This window comes from Callithrix jacchus, chromosome 2 (assembly GCF_049354715.1).
Source record: "Callithrix jacchus isolate 240 chromosome 2, calJac240_pri, whole genome shotgun sequence".
Lineage (NCBI taxonomy): Eukaryota > Metazoa > Chordata > Mammalia > Primates > Cebidae > Callithrix > Callithrix jacchus.
In genome coordinates this window covers 141,899,905-141,924,713 of record NC_133503.1, presented here as the reverse complement: position 1 = coordinate 141,924,713, position 24,809 = coordinate 141,899,905, and the positions used below count along the sequence as shown (strand labels likewise).

At 35.8% G+C, this 24,809-nt stretch overlaps 1 long non-coding RNA gene across 7 annotated transcripts in view; it reads left to right on the top strand.

Moving 5' to 3' along the window:
* The window catches only part of LOC118151525 (uncharacterized), a 164,522-nt gene that overhangs the window by 86,415 nt on the left and 53,298 nt on the right, over positions 1-24,809 (top strand). For 4 of the 7 annotated variants that reach the window (XR_013532622.1, XR_004739880.3, XR_008479690.2 and 1 more), the window contains 4 exons: positions 2,197-2,403; positions 4,438-4,604; positions 23,209-23,329; positions 23,905-23,988. This is a non-coding gene — a long non-coding RNA (uncharacterized LOC118151525). Of the gene's footprint in view, positions 1-2,196; positions 2,404-2,977; positions 3,075-4,437; positions 4,605-23,208; positions 23,330-23,904; positions 23,989-24,809 lie in introns of all 7 variants that reach the window. The other 3 variants (XR_004739884.3, XR_013532621.1, XR_013532623.1) reach the window with 2 other exon arrangements.

Below are 24,809 nucleotides of genomic sequence, written 5' to 3'. Positions count from 1 at the left end.
TTTTTTAAAATTATTTATTTTTATGTTTGGGGAATGAGATTAGGATGGGAAGGAAAGAGTCAGTTGTGGGTCCACAAGGAAGAAGGGAGTAAAAAGAACATGGGTTAAGCATCAAGAGGGTCTGTGTTCCAATCTTGGGCTCAGCTGTTTAATGGTAATTTCTGAGCAGGACGTGAAATAAATGGACATAGGAGGGGCTTTACAGACAACTCTCCTTCCTTCCCTTAAGCCAGGTAAGTAAGTGGGTGTTATTTGCATTGTAATTATTTATACTTTACCCACATTTTGTATATTATCTTTAGCCGCCATTTAGTACATATTATTAAACCAAACTAAAATTCAATAAATGTGAAAAATAAATAAGATAGATTCTTTAAAAAGAAAACAGGAGCATGCCTTACATTTGTGATCAAACTGAATGTTTTGTGTTTTTCTATAGCACATTCTATTATTATGACTTTTTCCTCCTGACTCCTCATGAAGTGACCTCTGCTTACCTTCATCTCCTCTCTCTCTCCACTCTGCTCTTCAGTTTCTCCATAGTTTCTCAACCCTGTTATATGTGATGATGCATCTGTGTCTTTCCACATGTTATCATTCTGTTTGGAATGCCTCCTCGAGCTTGAGAAGAATCTCTACCTATTCTTTCTTTTTCACCTCAAAAGCTTCTGACACGCTTCCTCCATCTTCCTCCAGCAGAGGTGGGTGCTCCTTGTCCTCTACTTGACCGTGCATTGTGGATCTCTGCTTTGAAGCAGTTTTACATTATAATGACTTGGATAACTGGCTCCTGCTTGGATAGTCAACTCCTCTAGGGGAAAGATTGAATCTTGGTGTGTCCAAAATCTATCTGGCCATGTTCACCCATCTGGTTTGTTTATCCATTCCCTCTCTCTGTCTCTCTCTTCATGCATACCTCAGGGGAATTCATAATATGGATGGTCACTGAAATGTCGTACTAAATACATACACATGTCCCTCCATATCTGCAGGTTTTCAATCAACTATGGATGAAAAATATTGGAAGAAAACAAGAAAAAGTAATACCAATAATAAATAATACAGTATAACAACCATTTACTTACACTGTACTTGGTATTATAAGTAATCCAGAGATGGTTTCTAGTGTATGGCAGGATGAGCATAGGTTATATGCAAAGATAATGCCATTTTATACAAGGGACTGAGGATCTGAGGGTTTTGTTATCCACGGGGATGTTGGAATCAATTCCCTGCAGATACCAAAGAATAACTGTATGGAATAATTGAACAAATATACTGTACATTTATTGATAATCACTGGTTTAAAGAAAAGGAATGGCATGGAGGAGCTGATCAGGGGAGAGGCAGGGTGTTTCAGAAGCAGAGGTGAAAGGACTTTTGTTGATGGGATTTGGGCTGGGCATCTGAAATGCAGAGTGGAGGGAGAGGATGTGAGTACCCAGCATGGTCACTGTTATTACTGGGAGGACTGAGGAAGATTCAGAATGCATCCAGCAGTTAAGACTTGAGCACTTGAGCTTCAGCAATAACCCTCCTTTGATGTGGAAGACTCTATTTTTGTTACTTTTTGATATACAGAGTCAAATATATAGATTATTCACAAATAAAATGTTTAGATTTACTAACATGATGAGTTAGCATGTAAAACAGCTTTCCCTGGACAGTTTCAGGAAAAATATCACACCCCTCCAAAAAATATATATATTTTTGTCTAGAAGGACCATTTCAATTTTCTTCCCAAGCTCTCTCCCACCTTCGTTTTTCACTATTCCCCTCCATCAGGTCCCCTGAACTGGAAACAAGCTCATTCCTAGTGCCATTTTTTCATTCATATTGTTCTGTGGTCCTGGAATGCCTTATAATTTCCTTATACAAATCCCATTTATCCTTCAAAAATGGTTTGCTTCTTCTATGAAGTCCTCCCTGGTCAGTGTGGCCATTACTGAGTTTGCCTCTGTGTCAATGGCACCTTGCTGCTACCCGCTGACTTAGCCCCTCCTTCCATTTTGTGCTGAAGCATTTCCTCCTGGTTCGTTTATGCCGATGTTGATTAGTCAGCTGGAGAGCAAGCACTGCAAAGTCAAGGCCCATATTTTACATATACAACCTCTGTATCCTTGTGACCCTGGTATATCGTTAATCACAAAATTTTCACTGAATGAAATACTGACTTGATGATTTGGTCGCTGACAGGGAAATCGTCAACAAAGATTAATTGCCAGTGTCATAGCCAAGCTGTGGTTCAACATCTGATTCTGCAGAGTATATCTTCTGTCTCCGCATTAAAGGTAGCAGGCATAAGGGAAAAGAGTCATGAAAACGACCCAACTTCTGAAAGTCTCAGCATTTGAGAGGTGTTCACTTTTAGAAGAAGGAGCAGGGTAAAAGGTGAACTCTAAGGTAATCTAGGCTTACACTTTGAGATCCAGGATTAAATGGTTTCAGCACAGTGTATTCTACTAAGAACTAGCCAGAGGTCAGAGGTTTACAGGGAATTTGAGCTGAGCTGATCAGAGCTTTGCATTCATCAGTGAGGGGATTATTACTTAGATCTTACGTGCCATTTCTTTCACAATTGAAAAAAGACAATTTAGTATTTTTTTCTTATTAATATATATAATTTTGAAAAATTCCACTGTCCCCCCAATATTGTAAATTCTGCGAATAGTATTTTTGCTCCTAAACCTCCAAGCATATCTTTGCTCATTTCCCAGGACTAGGTTCTAGAGGCGGGGATTTCTGGGTTGCAGCATCTAGGCCTTATTAAAGTGCATGTCTTTAAGTTGTGTTTTAGAAAACAAAGAGAAAATTATGGCTTGGTGCATGATGGTGAGGAAGAAGAATGTTATTCTTTCTTATATTTTTATAGATTTTATAGAAGAATGTTTTATAGATTTTACTGAAAGATACTTTGTCTTTCATGTTTGAAATTCATCTCCAAATTGCACCATTTTTTCTTCATCATCTACCATAGAAGTATGCAAGAGTAGTATGCAGAAACAGCCTTGTCAGGGTGCCGTTTTGAAAGGAAGGCTGCTTAACTCATTTTGACCGCTGTGCATAATATTCAGGTCAGTTCAACCCAAGCCACCTCTAATATTTCCTGGAATGGTTCTTTAATTTTTATGTTTATGAAGACAGAAGTAGGATTAGTTAATGACAAACCAAAACTCTAGATCTGACTGCAAATTTAAGCATAACTATGGAGTGTAATTATATGTATACATACATTATGATATATTCCTTCCTCACTAAAAATCGTTGAAAAACCCCAGCCTGCTGTGTCTAAATAAAAGCAGGCTCTGTCACATTCCGAGACTGGGTGCTGTACTTTACATATGTTAGATTTGCTGATTGTCCTGTATGAACCCTGTAGTTTTCACCTGTGAGGTCCCTAAAGCCATAGAAAACCTGCCTGTGCTTATACACTTGCCCAAAGTTCACTTTAAACAAGTCCAGGCACCACCAGCAGCTATGGAGATTTTACCACTTTCAAAGAACTCTGCAAAAAGCCCATCTCTACCTGCTAGTGAGGAAGGACTTTGTGTCTTTGCTATGGGACCTTGCACTTTTCTGGCTCTTTAACCTGAGTACACTGTGTTCTTTGGCTGACTTCTGTGTTCTAGGTATGCTATTGAGAAGAGAGGAATTAAATTTTGCTCTGTTTAATCAAGAGCATAACTTTCTGATGGGGAAGTGAGTGAGAATGTGTTTCTCCCATTGAGTATAAACTTGAATATGATGACATTTCCCTCTTCTTTGAGCTTTGGCTGAACCCTGGATATGCCCCTCCTGCCATAATCACATTAGTATTTGCCTCATCTACAGTCTAGTGTGTTTAGGGCCATGTTTTCCTCACATTTTACATCCAGCACCTTGCTCAGCAGACACAAATTTTTGTTAAATTATCTGTTGTTAAGCTGTTGTCAAGCAGTTGAAATATCTTCTTAGCTATTTCTGCTCAGCATTTTACTTTATAATTGCTCCATCTCCCTTTTGTGGATCACAGTTATTCAAAAAATATTAATTCCTGACTCAGTGTCAGAAATGAATTTGATGTGCATGTATCCTATTCCATGGAATGCTGTTGCTGATCTACATGTTGAAACTGTGTTTTTAAAACTTTAATTCAGGAACATGGTGTGACAATATTCTTTTTTTTAATTAGCAAATTCATTTCTATGAATAGACTTACAAAGTTATTTTTAGATTAATTCAAATATGGATTTCTATTTAATGAATTATTATAATTGCATATATAATGAGATTATATTAATAAGGGAATTATACCAATAAGGGAGTATATCAATAAGGGAAAACAAAATTATGCAGTAGTGAAAAACAATATCAAAAACTGAAATCTTAGTGGTTTAAAACAACAGGGTTTTACTCTCAGTCATGGAACACATTCAATTTCGTACTGTTTTCATTTAGGCTTGCAGGCTGATGGAACCTCTATCCAGAACATCACTGATCTATATGGAAGGGCAAGAGTGAAGCCTGTGAATTCTTACTGGCTTCTTCCAGGAAATGGCACAGCTCACTTCAGCTTATGTTTTATTGATCAAAGCAATTCACATGGTTAGCTACACTCCAAAGAGGTAAGGCAGCACAATTCTTCCATGTGTGCAGAGAGAAGAGAAATATGCAGTGTACAGAGCTAATGACTCCCTCAGTCTGTGTTCTGTGATCAAATATGGAGCACACTCCCTTTCCCTCTGCTAAGTGACATAATTATACTGATTTCAGGGCCAAGAAGACTAGCATGGAAGAACCCTGGGCTTTACAAAAGGGTGTAAGGGTGTGGGTGAACCAAGTGCAGAAGTGGCTAAGAGGTGCTGGGAATCCAATTTAGGAGTGTCTGTTGGTCCAGCAAACAAGAGGCTGAATTCAAAAGAAGCAGTTCGGGTTAAAATCATTGGACTGGTTTCTTGAGTTTAGATAGGCAAGAGGTTTAATACAGGAATTTAGACAAGTCAAGCAAGCATCATTCCCGTGAAACATAATTACTAATCAGACTGGAGAATAAGTGTCATGAACCAATAAACATAACAAAGGAAAATTTTGGATCTAAGAACATGCTTATTGCATTCTTTTGCATCTTCAGCTAAAGAGGACAGAAGAGGTCTTATGTACGTTGTTTGAAGGCATTTCGTGAAGCTGCCTAAGAGTCTCCAGTGTGTTTATGTTACTTTAATAAAGTCTAGAATGCTTCCTGGAGACTCTTCTATGTAAAACAATTATTTTTAGCCTTTTGAGTCATACTTCCCATTCAAAATCTGATAATGCAATCACATGAAAGAAGAGTAACCTTTTTGAAAAATGATCCTTGACCTAAATTGTATACTTTATATATATGAAAATTAACTCAAAATAGATTTTATAGTTAAAAGTAAAATGTAAACCATAAAACTTTTATAGAAAAAAAAGAGAAGAAAATCTTTGGGACCAAGGTAAGAAATTCTTGTACTTAACACTAAAAACATGATTTAAAAAAGGAAAAATTGATAAATTGGAGCTCATCAAAATTGAAAATACTTGCTCTACAAAAGACTCTGTTAAAAGAATGAAAAGACAAGCTATAAACAGGATGAAAATATCTGTAGACGCTGTCCCACGAAGAACTAAGAACTAAAATGTATAAAGAACTCTCAACATTTCACAGTTAAGAACAAAAAATATATTTAGAAAGTGTTCAAAAGATATGAAGAGATATTTCGCCAAAGAGGATATACAGATAGAAAATAAGCACATGAAAACATGTTCAGTATGATTAGTCATTTGGGAAATGCAAATTAAAACAATCTATCACTTACATACCTATCAGAATGGCTAAAATTAAAAAAAAGGGGGAATACCAAATGCTGGAGGGACGCAGAGAACTGGATCCCTCTTCACACATTGGATCCAAATGAAGAGAACTGGATCCCCTTTACGCTGGATCCCTTTATGCATTGCTAGTGAACATATGAAGGTGATACAGCAGCTCTGTAAAACTGTTTGTCAGTTTGTCATAAAATGAATCATGTATATTTGTTTTCCTGGGCTGTCATACAAATTACCACAGACTAAGTGGCTTCAATAAAGAATTTATTTTCTAACAGTTCTGGAGGCTAGAAATCCAAGATCAAGGCGACAGCAGGTTTGGTTTCTTCTGAGGCCTCTTTCCTTGGCTCACATATGGCTGCCTTCTCTCTGTGTCTTCACATGGTCACTCCCAATCTGTATTGTCTGTGTCTTAATATCCTCTTCTTACAAGGACTCCAGTGTTATCAGATTAGACCCCACTCATATCATCTCCTTATACATTGATTACCTCTTTAAAGCGCCTATAACCAAATACAGTCATAGTATGATGCAATAGGGGTTAAAGTTTCAACATACGAATTTTGAGGAGACAAAATTCAGCCCACAGCACCATGCAACCAACGTATGACCTAGCAATTGAACTCTTGAGTGTTTACCGCAGAAAATGTAAGACTTATATTTTTAAAACTCTATACATAATTGTTCATAGCAGCGTTATTACTAAGAGCCAAAAACTGGAAACAATGCAGATGTCCTTCAATAGGTATATGTAAATGAACTGGCATATCCACACCGTGAGAAAGCACTCAGCAATGAAAAGAAATGAACTACTAATATACACAACAATTTGGATGAATCTCCAGGGAATTATGTTGAGTGAAGAAAAAAACCAATTACAAAAATCATACTCTATGATTTCATTTATGTAATATTCTTGAAAAGACAAAATTACAGAATGGGAAACAATTAGTGGTCTCCAGGCTCTAGGGACAGGGTGTGCGGAGAGGGAGGTGGGTGTGGCTGTGAAGGGCAATGTGAGTGATTCTTGTGAGGATGAAAATGTTCTATATTTTGACAGTAACAATGTCAAACAAATACATTTTATTGAGTGCTTTTTTCCTTCCCCTTTTCTTCTTAATGAGTCTAGCTAGATGTCTATTAATGTTTTTGACCTTTCAAAGAACAAACGTTTAGTTTTGATTTTCTGACACGTAGGTTCATTTCTTTCCATTGATTTCTGCTCTTATTTTTGTTATTCTGTTGAAAGTCTGCCTCTGAAAGCAGACCCTGTGATAGGGTTTGGTGTACAAGATATTTATTAGAGATGAATTCCTGGGGAAGTGAGGAAGCTTAACTCCATTGGCCAGAGGGAGAAGTTCAACTGTGACTGAGGCCTGAAAAAGCTTGAACAGCACTACAGGGAGCTGTAGCGGTATTTAGCTGTCAGGAGTGTCCTGCACTGGTCTGGAATCCCTGGGATTTTTATACTTCCCCCTCATTCAGTTACCGAGAAGGGCATGGCCTTGGGTGATGAGGCTCTCTGCAATTGAGAAAAACCCAAGGGAGCTGAACAGCCAGGGGCTATCTGTGACAGCCAAGGCCATGTGTCTTCACTGACACTGACAGGGGATCTGAGAGCCTGGTCTCTGCTGTCACCGCAGTTCCCTTCCTTCTTCCTTTGAGAATACTTTTTCTTTTTTTACTAGACACCTGAGATCATTCTTTAAAGCCTTTATTCTTTTTTAATGTATGCATTTAAAGCCAGTACCCTGTAAACACTGCTTTAGCATAATTTCACAGATTTTGGTATGTCATAGTTTTATTACTTGTGCTTCAGAATATTTCCTGATGCCCACTGTGATTTCTTCTGTGACCCATGCATGGGCTATTTAGAACTATGTTGGTAATCCCCAAATGTTGGAGATTTTGATTATCCTTTTGATATTGAGTTATAGTTAATTTTCACTCTGACCAGAGAACATATTCTGAATGAATCAATCCTTTGAAATATACAAAGAATTACCTAAAAGACAAAGCATGCGGTTTACATTGTTAATAATTTGTGTGTATTTAAAAAGCTTGTGTGTTCTCAGTTGTCAGTAGTACTGTTTCTAAACATTAATTTGGTCAAGTTTGTTAATATGTTTTCCAAATATTTTATATATTGATAGAATGATGTCGGCTTGCTTTAACTCAGAGAGAATGTGAAAATCTTCAATTATGACTGTGGGTCAGTGTATTTTCTCCATTTGGTTCCATCAGTTTTGCATCATACATTTAAAACTATGATATTAGGTGAATATACACATAGGCTTGTCATGTCTTCCTTAAACATTGATCCTTTTATCATTACAGTATATCTTTCTTTAGTATTAGTGCCTATGTCACTAATCTTTTCTTGTTTTTAACTTTTATTCTGTCTTTATCTTTATACTGAAAGTTTGTCCTTTGTAGATAGCATATATTGAGTCACGGATTTTTAAAAAAATCCACTGTCTTTTTAAACTCAATATAGGAGCTGTGTCTACAATTAAAAGTGAAACATTTTGGCATGTTTGTTAATTCTAGTTTCATTTAATAACCTGTAAGACATGTAAGTTTAAGCTTTTTTTAAGTTAATGGGAAAAATTTGAGACGCAGTACCTGTCCTTCAGGATTTTGGTCTTGGTGTTTGTATGAAATTCTGAGGCCTTCATTTAAATCTTTCATTGTATTGTGATTTCCTTTTAGGTATATTGCTCTAAGTGAAACTTGTCAAATAAATCCTCCTTTAAAAAACTAAAAAACAAAACAAAACAAAAAATCCACTCTCAGAATCTCCCTCTTTTAATTGAGTGAATTAGTTTTTTGTTCATTTTTACATTTAAAGTAATTACTCACATGGTTGGGTTTAAGTCCACCATTTTACTTTCTCTGATGCCTATTTCGTTTGGTCCCTTTGCTATTTCTTTCATCCTTCTTTATGATTATTCAAGCATATTTATTATTCCATTTTATGTGTTTTATTGGCTTTTTATTAATATAGTTTTATATTTCCTTTCAGTGCTTATGCTACATGTTAAAGTATACATACATCCTTAACTTAATGCAGGCTACCTTGAATTCAAACTTTACCACTTTATAAATAATTTCAGATGCTTTCAATTCCTCCTGGTCTTTTTTTGCTATTGTTCATATATATTTTACTTTTATATGTGCGATGAATCTTGTAAAACATTATTTTTTGCTTTAGTCTTTTTTTACAAAGTAAAACTTTTTATTTCGTATTTACCTACAAAATTACTCTTTTCAGTTTGTTTTTTTTCTGCAACTTCATGCTTCCATTTGAGATTATTTCCCTTCAGTCTGAACAAATTCATTCAACATTTCTTGTAGTATGGTTTTGCTGAATACCATATGCCAGAGAATATGCCATATCATATGCCATAGAATATGGCAACAAATATTCTCCTCTCTTTTTTTGTCTACAAATGTCTTTATTTAGAAAAATGTTTGTATTATCAGTGTTATTTTTGACTGACACATTATTATCATTGTATACATTTATGGGGAACAGTATATTTTGACATAGGTATATTAAATGGAATGGTTAAATCAAGCTAAATAACGTAGCCATCACCTGGCTTACCTCTCATTTTTTATGGTGAGACATTTGACATTTGACATCTCTAAGTTATTTGGAAACATAAATTATTATGTGTAGTTTCTCTAAAGTGCAACAGATTTCAGAACGTATTCCTCCTGTCTATCTGAGACTTTGTACCCTTTGATTGACAACTCCCCATTTTCTACTTCCCCATTTCTCAGCCTCTGGTAATGACCATTCCTCTCTCTACTTCTAGGACTTCAAATTTTTTAGATTCTACATGTAACTGAGATCATGTGGCATTTGTCTTTCTGTGCCTGGCTTATTTCGTTTAGCATAATGTCGTCTGGGTTCATCTATGTTGTTGCAAATGACAAAATTTCCCCTATTTTTAAAAACTGCATGGTATTGTGTATATAAACCACATTTTCTTAATCTGTTCATTTGCTGATGGACACTTGGCTTTATTCCACATCTTGGGCATTCTGAATAATACTGCATTAAAAATGGGAGTACAGATATTTCTTTAACAGATTGATTAGATAGATAGGTAGGTAGGTAGGTAAGTAGGTAGGTAGATAGATAGATAATCTCCTTTCGATATATACACGGAAGTGGGATTACTAGATTGTGTTTGTTGAGGAATCGCCATGCCTTTTTCCATAATAGCCATTCTAATTTACATTCCCACCAATGATGTATAAGAAATCCCTTTTTTCCACATCCTCACCCATACTTGTTATCTTTTATCTTTTTTATAAAATTCATTCTAATAGATATGAGGTGATATCTCATTGTGGTTTTAGTTTGTGTTTCCCTGATGATTAGTGACTAGTGATTAGTTATGCTAAGCATTTTTTTTTCTTTTTCTTTCTTTTTTTTCGAGATAGAGTCTTGCTCTGTCCCCCAGGCTGGAGTGCAGTGGCACAATGTCAGCTCATTTCAACTCCTGCCTCCCAGGTTCAAGCAGTCCTCCTGCCCCAGCCTCCCAAGTAGCTGGGATTACAAGTATGCACCACCACAGACACTGTATTAGTCACGGTTCTCTTAGAGAGACAGAAGTAATAGGAGAGATATATAAACATATATATGTATATGTGTATATATGTACATGTGTATATGTACATATATATGTATACACATGTACATAAATACACACATATATATGTGTTTGTGTATATATATATATATATATATATATATGTATATCTCCTATTAGTTCTGTCTCTCTAAGAGAACCGTGACTAATACAGTGGCTGTGGTGGTGCCACACCACACACAGTATATGTATATGTGTATATATATATGTGTGTGTATATATGTATATGTGTATATATATGTGTGTATATATGTATATGTGTATATATATGTGTGTATATATGTATATGTGTATATATGTGTGTGTATATATGTATATGTGTATATATGTGTGTGTATATATGTATATGTGTATATATGTGTGTATATATGTATATGTGTATATATATGTGTGTATATATGTATATGTGTATATATATGTGTGTATATATGTATATGTGTATATATATGTGTGTATATATGTATATATGTATATGTGTGTATATATGTATATGTGTATGTATGTACATATAGGTTATCTCTATCTTACATACATATGTGTGTATATATACACATTTATATTCTCTGGTGGCTGATTAGATGGTGCTCACCAGATTAAGGGTGGGTCTGCTTTCCCCTGCCCACTGACTCAAATGTTAACCTCTTTTGGCAGCACCCTCACAGACACACCCAGGATCAATATTGCATCCTTCAATCCAATCAAGTTGACAGTATTAACCATCACACACAGCTTATTTTTGTATTTTTAGTAGAGATGGGGGTTCACCATGTTGACACAGCTGACCTTGAACTCATGACCTCAAGTGATCTGCCTGCCTTGGCTTCCCAAAGTGCTTGGATTACAGGTGTGAGCCACTGTGCCTGGCGTAAGCATTTTTCATGTACTTGTTGGCCATTTGTGTCTCTTCCTCTGAGAAATGTCTGTTCAGTCCCTTTGCCCATTTTAAAATCAGGTAATTTGTTTTCTTGCTATTGAGTTGTTTGAGTTTCTTTTACTTTTGGATATTAGTCTCTTACCAGATGTTTGATTTTCAATTTCTTTCCATTCTATGGGTTGTCTCTTCACTTTGTTAATTATTTCCTGCTGTGCAGAAACTTTTTAATTTGATACAGTCCCATTTGTCTCTTTTTGTGTTTGTTGCTGTGTTTTCAGAACCATATCAAAAAACTCATTGCCCAGACCAATGTTGTGGAGTTTCCCCATTTTTTCTAGTTGTGTTACAGTTTCAGTCTTCATATTTAAGTCTTTAATCCATTTTGAGTTTTTAAAAAAATAGTGTGAGACAAGGGTTCAGATTCACTTTTCTGTCTGTGGATATTCATTTTTTTCCACATTTATTGAAGACACTGTTAGAAAAAATTCTCTGAAGAAAACTTTTGCCTGTTATAAAATATCTATCTATCTGACAGTGTTTTCCCCTTTTACAACCTTAAAACTGTCATTCATTGCCTTATATCTCTTGTTGGGTCTGCTATAATCCCAGTTGTTTCTCTGAAGATAATATTTCTTTATTTTCAGCTATCTGGCAAAAGTGGTGATTGCGGCAGTAGAGGAAACATGAATTTATTAATCAAATATTGCTTCCTCTTGGTTAAAAAAATTACCTTACAGGAAACTAAATATGTCAAACAGCACCTATTCAGTTTTCTCAGTGGCAATAAGGAAGCACCTTGGAAAGATATAAGAGCCATGGATTGTGGGTGTAAGATAGTTTGTGTTAGTGAAACCCCATCAGTAACAAGAGAAAATGGCAACAACTGCTGCATAGAGCCCTTTGGTCTGCAGAGATGATAGAGGCAGTAGTGATCCGCCTACATGACCTTAGAAATATAGGCTTTCTCTAGGGCGGTTCCAGGAGGAAAACAGGTAAGCATATAAATCTGAGGTAGCACATAACTTTAACCTGAAGCAATATGTTATGGTATTTCCCCTTTTCCTGCTATATGAGTTGTAAACGTGTACTCCCCCTATACCCTACTCAGTTTTTCATGGTCCTGCTGTAAATGGTACTGTCCAAATCACAGCTGAGCACACATTTTAGAAGAGATACATTGAAGGGCTACTAGGGGGTTAAATAATGTACAAAAAGAGTTGAAACTGAGTGTGGAACAGACTGTATTCGAATGGTTGTCACATGAGTGGGATGTTGTATTCTACACAGAATCTTAGATCAGAACTGGAGCATAAGGATAGAACCTCCAATGAGAAAGTTTTTAATCTAAGAGAAGAAAGGCATGTCCATGTTTCAAAGTAATGAATTACTTGTAATGGAAGTAGACAAGCACAGACCGTCTATTCTGAATATGATTGGGGGTGGTGGTATTTCTGCATTGAGTGAGGAGTTGTATTAGATAGTCTCTATTGCTTCTTTCTCTTGTCCACTTTTGTGATAGGCAAGTGTTGAAGTTAGTCATCAAAGGTAATATGTGGATACAAAAAAGATAATAGTAGGTGGAGAAATAGAAAATACTCCTTCAGGCTACACATTGATGAAAGAAGAGAGGTGGAGTTACGTAAGTGCCACCTATGTTGTATTGATCAAGACTTCATTCCTAAAAACAGGACACTCTTTAATTGTGTCTTGAAGTGTTAAGAGCTGTAAATATCACTAACTGTCATCTAATCAAGCCCCCTCATTTTACAGATTTAGAAATTGAAGCCCAAAAGAATCAATTTGCTTAAGTCAGTGATTCTCAAAATGCAGTCACAAGCATACTTGTCTTAGCTCCTGGAGAACTTGCTTACTGTGCACATTTCTGGTCCTCATCCTTAAGTTACTCCAGAAATGGAGTCACATAATCTTTGTTTTAACAAATGTCACAAGTATTCTGCACACATTGAAATATCATTGGTCTATATCACAGTGTTGGTTACTGGCAGAGTCCTGAAGACTCAGGCCTCTAAACTCACAATCTGTTATTTCCCATTATTCCAAATTGCCTGTTCTTGCCAGAAACAAAATCTGTTACCAACCCCTATAAACTAACTTCCAACCTTGGAAACTAGTCCTAGAAATAAAAGGATGTTAATGTTTTGAAATTGTGTTACTATTTACAAAATGCAAAATAAATGGCTTGGAAAATATGAACAAAGTCAGTAAAATCAAGGTGAACCCCAGGGATAGAGGCTATGAACATTCTCTTGATTACAAATTCAGAAAATTTCGGAGCAATTCTTTCCATTCTAGATAATGAAACACAATGGATTTGTCTCTTTCATTTGATCTAGTCAGAGGCTGAGACTTGTGTGGTCCAAAGTGGAAAAATTATGGTTTGCATGTTTGACACATTGACATATTTCTCAGCATTTTGGAGCACAATAAACATAATTGAACTAAACGGCTTGGGTTAATATCTTGTTAATTAAGCTCAATACATGCAAAATTATAAATGTTCTTTATTAATTCTTAATAGCTCATTTATGGAGATCACATCATAACAACTGGAGACACACTAAAGAAAAAGTCAGATTTTGTAATCATTACATTAGGTGAAATAGGGGATGCAAATTCAGAATTGAAAATTGAAAAGATTAATTGTGTCTGAATATAGCCTTTGAAACACTAACGTGGGTCAAAAGTACAAAGCTTGATCTGGCACTTAAAGTACTGCATAGGAAAGAAAGTTTATTAAAATAAATTTGAAGGCTTATTTTTAATATCAAGATAGTTGATGCTATACTTTGCAGGAATTAAGGAACCCTGCTTCATGCACAAGTGCACAGTTGAGAAAATGAAGCTCCATTTATTACCCTTGCCTAATAGTGTAATCAAAGCCAAAATTCAGTTAAGCTCTGTATGGGGTGTCTGCAGGTGTTGTATACAAAATATTTGGTAATCTTAGGTTTCTGCTGTTGTGGGGTTCCAAAGGCTTCCTGCTATGCTAGGTTTTAACTTCTTATAGTTAGTTTTGTATTCATAAATCCAGCAGGTAATGGGAGACTATTCTAAGTATGATCTGGTAAAAGGAGTGCTCTAGAGACCTGCTTCTGGTGGTGCCACTCTGGTTGTAAACTCTTTGAAGGGGGAGAAATTAGAAGGTAAGAGAACCAAAGCTATTGAATTATTATAGGTGGAAGATGATAAAGAGCTAAAATAGGATAAAATTGTTCAAATTATGATTGATTATGATTCATTAATGCTTTTATATAAAGGATAGAGAGGGAATTGTTGAAGGTGAATTTAAAATGTCAAGTGTGATGGCTAGTACAACAGTAGTATTCTTAATAGATGAAGGAAAATAATGAATGAAGTCTGATTTGGGGATAAGGACTCTTAAATATGTTGACCAGACTAATGATTTTCTGGAATGCATTTGGATAAATGACAATGAGAATTTAAGAGAGATCAGGACTAGAGATATAGATCTGGGAAATACCTACATATGTATGATTATTACAACCATAAGGTATAAAATCTTTAGAGGAAAGAAGAAAGCAGCAGAATGCCAACAACTGTTGGGGAATAGCCACAGGCAGAGAATAAGAGAATAGTATATTCTTGGCAATAATGAAAAGCAATTAGTAACATAGGAGAAGATTCAGATTAATATATTGCCCCGAGATTCAATGTTAAGGAGTTTTTAGGTGAAAAATTATATATTACAGAAATTAAAGTGAATAAATATGGAAGTAAAAACCAATTATGGAAAACAAGTATTTGGAGGTTTGTATGAATAATTAGAACAGAGAGAAGGAATAGAATATTACAGAGAAGGAGGAACACCTTAGTAGGTGGGGTTATAGAACAAGCATAGACCACTAATTTGAGGTAAGAGACAGAGATACATTCTATCGAGTGAGAAGTAACTGAATTAAGCTAAAGAAGGAAACAGTAATAAAAGCCATAGAAAGAGAGTTCAGTAATTGGAAATGCTAGAAGATATAAGTTCTAAAGGAAGCAGCAAAGAAGAGACACAGAGCCCTAATGGAAGTCTTTGCTTTGGTAATAAAGAGAGGCATATTTCCTCTAAGACCAAAAGCATAGCTGTGTAGTAGGTGACAGAGACACAGAAGAGGATGGGTGAGATAATTTATGTTAAATGACTTTTCCCTTTCTGGTGAAAGGAAAAAAAGAAGTTCAAAGATCATAGTTTTTGTTTGACTACAAAAAATGAGAACTTGAAGACCTGTGGCTTAAAACACAAGTATGTCTCCTATTTACTTAATACTTATGGAGGGTAAAGGAATTTGAAGATGGGTGTGGCAGCTTAAAAATGTATTAAGGACACAGCTCTAGCTATCATTCTGCTCTGCCATTCTTGGAGTAATTTTTTTTAAATCCCCAAGCTGTGGCCTCATGGCCACCAGTTGACAGGTTTTACTGCAGCAGATATCACATCTGCATGCTGCCTTAGGAGAAAAGAAGGCTCAGGACAAAAAGAGTATTTTACTTTGTGAGACTTTTTCTTTTTGTACTATAAGAAAAATCTTTTCTAGAACCCTACCTCACCAATCTAGATGATTTTCCATTACTTCTAACTCAAATTTATCACAGAGCCCTCCCTTAAATGTAAGTGAGGATGGAAAATGAGTATCTGGCATGGGAAAGAGGATTACTGAAATTACTCACAGAGATTGATTGTTCTTTATCCTCTGGGATTTGTGGAGAGGCCAACATCTGTAAAATCAAGCAATGTTGCATAATATCTGAGTAAACTGGGGAACCATTATCGGGGAGAGTTGGCATATGATGACCCTGTAGCAGACAACAAAAAGAGCAAATTCAGACCACCATTTTGATTATCCAGTATTAATACACATCCTTTCTCCATTCACCCACAAATATATCCTGTTTAATTTGCAAGTATTTGGATATTTTCCAGATACTTTGTTACTAACATTAAGTTTAATTACAGATTTCAATCCCTTTAAACATTTCAAAACTTGTTTTATGGCCCAAAATATGGTCTATATCATAAATGTTTCATATACACTGGAAAATACAAATGGTACCTGACCATAATGGATTGGCTTACTCATTATTATTATTATTTTTAAGATGGAGTTTTGTTCTTTTTGCCCAGGCTGGAGTCCAGTGGGATGATCTCAGCTCACTACAATCTCTGCCTCCTGGGTTCAAGTGATTCTCATGCCTCAGCCTCCCGAGAGCTGGGATTACAGGCGCACAGCACCATATCTGGCTAATTATTGTATTTTTAGTAGAGATGGGGTTTCACCATGTTGGCCAGGCTGGTCTAGAACTCCTGACCTCAGGTGATCTGCCCACTTCAGCTTCCCAAAGTTCTGGGATATAGGCATGAGCCACCATGCCCAGTCTACTTAATGATTTTTTGATTTGTGATGGTGAGAAAGCAATAAATATTTGATAGAAATCATACTTCAAGTACCCATATAATGATTATCTTGTTCACTTTTTATAACATTCAATAAATCACATAATATGTTTAATATTTTATTATTAAATAGGTTTGGGTTAAATGATATGCCCAGCTATAGGCTAATGTAAGTATTTTGATCATGTTTACCATGGGCTAGCGTAAACCATGATGTTTGTAGGTTAGGTATATGAAATGTCTTTTTGACTTATGATATTTTCAACTTAAAAAGATTTTATCATCTGATATAGTTTGGACATTTGTGCCCTCAAAATTTCGTGTTTAAATAGGACTCCCAATGTTGGACATGAGGCCTAATGAGAGGTACAGGGTCATGGGACAGATTCCTCATGAATGGCTTGTCGCTCTACCCACAATAATAAGTGCTCACTGTATTAGTTCAGGTGAAAGCTGGTTGTTTAAAAAAGCTTGGCTAGCAGCAGAATTTTCAGCAGAATCCCTACAAGCCAGAAAGATTGGAAGCCTATATTCAATGTTCTTAAAGAAAAGAATTTCCCATCAAGAATTTTATATCCAGCCAAACTAAGCTTCATAAGTGAAGGATAAAAAATGCTTTGTAAGTGAAAGATAAAAAATGCTGAGTGAATTTGTTACCAGCAGACCAGCTTTATAAGAAATCCTGAAAGGGTGCTAAATACAGAAAGGAAAGACCATTATCAGCCACTACAAAAACATAAGTACACAGACCAGCGACACTGTAAAGCAACCACACAAACAATTCTGCATAAGAGCCAGCTAACAATATGATGACAGGATTAAATCTGCACATATCAATACTAATCCTGAACGTAAATGAGTTAAATTCTCCAAATGAAAGGCACAAAGTGGCAAGCTAGATAAGGAAGCAAGACCCAATGGTATGCTGTCTTCAAGTGACCCTTCTCACTTGCAATGACACCCAGAGATTCACAATAAAGGGATGCAGAAAAATCTACTAAATTAATCAAAAACAAACAAATAAAAAAAAATGGGTTGCAATACTAATTTCTGACAAAACAGACTTTAAACCAACACTATAACAAAAGACAGAGGAGAGTTTGTAAGGGTTTAGTTATTAGGAAGACCTAACTATCCTAAATATATACTCACCCAACACAGAGATACCCAGATTCCTAAAGAAAGTTCTTAGAGACCTTCAAAGAGACTTAGTTTCCCACACAATAATAGTGGGATAGTTCAACACCCCACGGTATGAGACAGATCATCAAGGCAGGAAATTAACAGATATTGAGGACTTCAAGTCAACATTTGACAAAAGGGACTTAATAGACATGCACACAACTCTGCACCCCAAAACAACAGAATATACCTTCTTCTCATTGCCATATGTCATGTACTTTAGAGTCAACCACACAATCAGACATAAAACAATCCTCAGCAAATTAAAAAAAAGAAATTATACAAACCATACTCTTGACCACAGTGTAATAAAAACAGAAATCGGTATTAAGAAAATCACTCAGCACTACACACTGGGGTCTATTGGGGGGAATAGGGGAGGGACAGCGGGGAGGGAGCTGGGGAGGGATAGCATGGGGAGAAATGCCAAATGTGGGTGAAGGGGAGGAAGGCAGCAAAACACTCTGCCACGTGTGTACCTATACTATCTTGCATGTTCTGCACATGTACCCCAAAACCTAAAATGCAAAAAAAAGAAAGAAAATCACTCAAAACCATAAAATTACATAAAAATTAAACAATCTGCTTTTCAATTACTTTTGGATAAATAATGAACTTAACACAGAAATTAATACATTCTTTTAAGACAGAAATTAATAATTAAATGCTTTAAGTTATTTTAAATGAAATCTTCTTTAAACAAAGAAGATACAAAGATACAACATACCTGCATGTCTGGGACACAGCTAAGATAGTGTTAAGAGGGAAGTTTGTAGTCCATGTCAAAATGTTAGAAAGATGTCAAATTAACAACCTAACATCACAACTAAAGAAACTGGAGAAACAAGAGCAACCAACTCCAAAACTAGCAGAAGACAAGAGATAACCAAAATCAGAGTAGAACTAAAGGAAATTAAGATGTGAAAAACCATTCAAAAGAACAACAAATTCAGGAACTGGTTCTTTTAAAAAAATAATAAGATGAATAGAACACTAGCTAGTCTGATACAGAAAAAAAGAAGATCTAAATGAACACAATTAGAAATGACACAGGGGATGTTTCCACTGATCCCACAGAAATACAAAAAACCCTCAGTGACTACTATAATCACTCTAGGCACACAAACTAGAAAATCTAGAAGAAATGAATAAATTCCTAAAAACGTACAACCTCCCAAGATTGAACCAGGAAGAAATTGAAATCCTGAACAGATTGAATCAGTAACAAAAAGATTACCAACTAAAAGAAAAGCTCAGAACCAGATGGATTCATGGCTGAATTCTACCAGATGTATGAAGAACAGCTGGTACAATTCGTATAGAAACTATTTCAAAGAATTGAGGAGGAAGGACTCCTTAGCTCATTCTATGAGGCAAGCACCATCCTTATACAAAAACCTGGCACAGACACAGCAACAACAAAAGAATATCAGGCCAGTATGTTTGATAAACATAGATGTAAAAGTTCTCAACAAAACGCTAGCAAATCAAATTCAGCAGCACATCAAAAAGCAAATAAATCCACATAATCAAGTAGGCTTTATCCCTGGGATGCAATGTTAGCTCAAAATACATAAATTGATAAATGTGATTCATCACATAAACAGAAATAAAAACAAAAACTCCATGGTTGTTTCAATAGATGCAGAAAGGCTTTTGATATAATGTAACATTGCCTCATGTTAAAGACCATCAATAAACAAGGCTTTGGAAGAATATGATTCAAAATAATAGAGCCACCCATGACCAACTCATGGCTAATATCATAGTAAATGGGAAAAAGCTAGCAGTATTCCCCTTGAAAGCCAGAACAAGACAAGGATGCTCTCTCTCCCTACTCCTATTCAAAATAGTACAGGAAGTCCTGGCTAGAACAATCAGGCAAGAGAAAGAAATAAAAGACATATGAATAGGAAGAAAAACTATCCCTGTTTCCAGATGACATAATTCTATGTCTAAAAATCCCCAAAGTCTCAGCCCAAAAGCTCCTTGATCTGATAAACACCTTCAGGAAAGTTTCAGAACATAAAATCATCATTAAAAATTAGTAGCATTCCAGGCCGGGCATGGTGGCTCAAGCCTGTAATCCCAGCACTTTGGGAGGCCGAGACCGGTGGATCATGAGGTCGAGAGATCGAGACCAACCCAGTCAACATGGTGAAACCCCGTCTCTACTAAAAATACAAAAAATTAGCTGGGCATGGTGGTGCGTGCCTGTTATCCCAGCTACTCGGGAGGCTGAGGCAGGAGAATTGCCTGAACCCAGGAGGCAGAGGTTGCGGTGAGCCGAGATTGTGCCATTGCACTCCAGCCTGGGTAACAAGAGTGAAACTCTGACTCAAAAAAAAAAAAAAAATTAGTAGCATTCCTATACACCAATAATGTCAAAGCTACTAGCCAAATGAGGAAAACAATTGCATTCACAATTACCACAAAAAGAATAAAATACCTAGGAATACAACTAACCAGGGAAGATAAAGAGCTCTACAAAGAGAATTACAAAAGAATGCTAAAAAAATTCAGAGATGTCACAACAAATAGAAAAACATTCCATGCTCATGGATAGGAAACATCAATATCAGTAAAATGGTGATACTAGGCCAGTGTGGTGTCTCACTCCCATAGTCTCAGCATTTTGGGAGGCTGAGGCAGGTAGATCACTTGAGCTCAGGAGTTCGCGCCCAGCCTGGGCAACATGGTGAAATCCCATCTGTAAGAAAAGTTAGCTAGATATGGTGGCACATGCCAGTAGTCCCAGCTACTTGGGAAGCTGAAGAAGGAGGATCACTTGAACCTGGGAGGTGGAGGCTGCAGTGAGCCAAGATCAAGTCACTGCACTTTAGCCTGGGAGAGAGGGTGAGACCTTGTCTCAAAATGAAGTGAAATGAAATAAAATAAAATAAGTCATACTACCCAAAGCAATTTACAGATTAAATGCTATTCCTATCAAACTACCAATGAAGTTCTTCACAGAATTAAAAAAAAAAAACTATTTTAAAATTCATATGAAAGCAAAAAGAGCCCAAATACCCAAGGTAATCCTAAGCAAAAAGAAGAAAACAAAGCCAGAGTACACGTTACCTGACTTCAAACTATACTTCAAACCTGACTTCAAACTATTATACACTATACTACATGGCTACAGTAATGAAAACATCATGGTACTAGTACAAAAACAGACACATAGACCAATGGAACAGAATAGAGAGCCCAGAAACATTCTGCACACCTACACCCATCTGCTCTTCAACCAAGCTGACAAAAACAAGCAATGGAGAAAGGACTCCCATTTTATTCAATAAATGGTGCTGGGACAACTGGCCAGCCATATGCAGAAGATTGAACGGACCTCTTTTTTATACCATATACAAAAATTAACTCAAGATAGATTAAATATTTAAATGTAAAACCTAAAACTATAAAAACCCTGGCAGATAACCTAGGAAATATTATCCTGGGCATAGGAAGAGGCAAAGATTTCTTGATTAAGATGCCAAAAGCAATCACAACAAAAACCAAAATTGACAAATGGAAGCCAGTTACACTTAAGAGCTTCTGCACAGCAAAAGAAACTATCAACAGAGTAAACGGATAACCTACAGAATGGGAGAAAATTTTTCCAAACTATGCATCTGACAAAGCCTAATATCCAGCATCTCTAAGGAGCTAAAACAAATTTACAGGAAAAACAAACAACCCCATTAAAAAGTAGGCAATGACATAAACAGATACTTTTCAAAAGAAGACATATATGAGCCCAACAGGCATATGAAAAAATGTTAAACAACATTAATCATTAGAGAACTGAAAATCAAAACCATGATGAGATGCCATCTCACACCACTCAGAATATCTATTATTAAAAAGTAAAAAAATAACAGATGCCGGCAAGGTTGCAAATAAAAAGATATGCTTATATACTACTGGTGGGTATAAACATTAGTTCAGCCATTAGGAAAAGCAGTGTGGTGATTCCTTAAAGAAATTAGAACAGGATTATTTTACCCAACAATCCCATTATTGAATATATACCCACAGAAATATAAATCGTTCTACAATAAAGACATATGCATGCATATGTTTATTGCAGCACTATTCACAACAGCAGACATAATACATCTAGATGCTCATCAGTGGCACACTTGAAAAGAAAATGTGATACATGTATACCATGGAATACTACACAGCAATAAAATGAATGAGATTGTGTTCTTTGCAGCAATATGGATGGACCTGGAGGCCATTATTCTAAGCAAACTAATGCAGGAACAAAAAATGAAATATCACATGTTCTCCACTTAAATTTGGGAGCTAAACATAAAGCACCCATGGTACAAAATGGGGAACAACAAACACTGGGGTCTACTTGAGGTGGAAAGTGGGAAGAGGGACAGGATCAGAAGAAATATCTATCAGGTACTATACTCCTTATCTGCGTAACAAAATAGTCTGTATGCCAAACCTCCATGACAGGCAGTTACCTATATAATCAACCTGCACCTGTATCCTGAACCTAAAATAAAAGTTAAAAAGTAAGAAGTCTGGCACCTCTTCCTCTCTTTCTTGCTCCTTCTCTTGCCATGTGACATGCCCCTTCACCCTCTGCCATAATTGTGAGTTTCCTGAGGCACTCACCACAAGCAGATGCCAACACTGTACTTCTTGTACAACCTGTAGAACTGTGTGACAAAATAAACCTCTTTTCTTTACAAATATCCCAACCTCAGATATTCCCTTATAGCAACACAACACAGACTGACATACCATTATAAGTTGAGCAGCTTTTATAATGTTTATTTTGCTGTTTTGGGTACAGTGCTTTATAAGTATTAATTAGGTTAGATAATGTTGTTCAAGTCTTTTATATACATACTAATTTGCTGTTTGCTTGTTCTTTAAATTATTAGAGAGGGGTGCTGAATTCTTTAACTATAACTGAGGATTTTTCTTTCTTCTTCTGTAATTTTTGATTCACACACCACCACCATGATTCAATCACCTCTCACCAGGTCCCTCCCAGGACATGTGAGATTATGGAAACTACAAGATGAGATTTGGGTGGGGTCACCTCCAAACCATATCAAATGCTGTTGAGATTTCAGTAGGGATTGCACTGGACGTGTAGATTGCTTGGCTAGTATGGTCATTTTAGCATTATTAATTCTTCTGGTTTATAAATGCTGATGTTTCCATTTGCTAGTGTCTAATGTTTCTCAAGTTTTTTTTTTTTTTCTTAGATGGAGACTTGCTCTGTCACCAAGCTGGAGTGTAGTGATGTGATCTCAGCTCATTGCAACCTCTGCTACCTGGGTTCAAGTGATTCCCCTGCTTCAACCTCCTAACTGTCTGAGACTACAGGTGTGTGCCTCCACACCCAACTGATTTTTTTGTATTTTAGTAAGGACTGGGTTTCATAATGTTGGCCAGGATGGTCTTGATTTCTTTACCTCATGATCCCCATGGCTTAGCCTCCCAATCTAGTATTTAGTGTACAAATCTTTCACCTCCATGGTTAAGTAGATGCTTAAAAATTTTGTCCTTTTTGTTGCTGTGATCAATAAGAATTTTTTTTAATTTGCTTTGTGGCTAGTTTGCTGTTAGTGAATAGAAATGCAACAGATTTTTGTGTGTTGATTTTTTTATCCTGCAATTTTACTTTACATATAGCATGAAATGTGTTTATGAGTTTTGAACTCTTACAGAAAAAGTCAAAGTCCTAAGTTTGAAATGCAGTCTTCCAAAATGTAAAGTCTTACTGTGAAATGTTAATTATCATATCCTTTTTGTCTTGAGAGTTATTACAAGTATTTAGTAATGTATTTCTCCCTCTCTTTCTTCCTCCTTTTTCTTTCTTTGACTATTTGCTATGGCTAGGACTTCTAGTACTATATTGAATAGAAATGGTAATAATGGGTATCCTTATCCTGTTCCAGATCTTAGAAAATATGCTTCAGTTCTTCACCTTTGAATATGATGTTACCTGTGAACTTTTCATATATGACCTTTATTGTGTTGAAGTAAGTTTCTTTTATAACTAGTATGTTGAGAGCTTTTATTTTAATCATGAAAGGGTGTTGAATTTTGTCAAATGCTTTTCCTGCATCTGTTGAGATTGGTATGTAATTTTTATCTGTCATTATGTTAACATGGTGTATCACATTGATGGATTTACATATGTTCCTATTCTCCTTGCATCTCAGATATAAATCTCACTTGACTGTGATGTATAATATTTTTAATGTGCTGTTTAATTTGGTTTGCTAATATTTTCCAAAGGATTTTTGCATTCATGTTCATCAGGGATACTAACCTGTAGTTTTCTCTCCTGGCAGTATCTTTGTCTGGCTTTGATATCATGGTAAGGCTGGCCTCATAAGAAGTTTGGAAATATTATATATCTGCTATTATTTTGGAAGAGTTTAAGAAGGATTTGTGTTAATTCTTCCTCAAATGTTTTATAGAATTCACCTGTGACGCCATCTGGTCTTAGGATTTTCTTTGCTAGGAAGTTTTATATTACTAGTTTAATGTCTTTATTTGTTACTGACTTTTTTAGGCTATTTATTTTTAATTCAATATACTTTTGAACAGTTAAATTCCCTTTTGATAAAATAAAAAATTAAAAGTGAGCTAAAAATAAAAAACAAACAAAGTTAGCAGAAGTAAATAATAAAAGTTAGAAAATAAATAAAATATAACTTTCATGTACTTGTGAATTTTCTCATTTTCCTTTTGTTATTGATTTCTAGTTCCCATAATGGTTGGAAAAGACTTATTTTGTGACTTAGCATGTGATCTATATTGAAGAATATTCTATGGGCACTTGAGTAGAATGTGT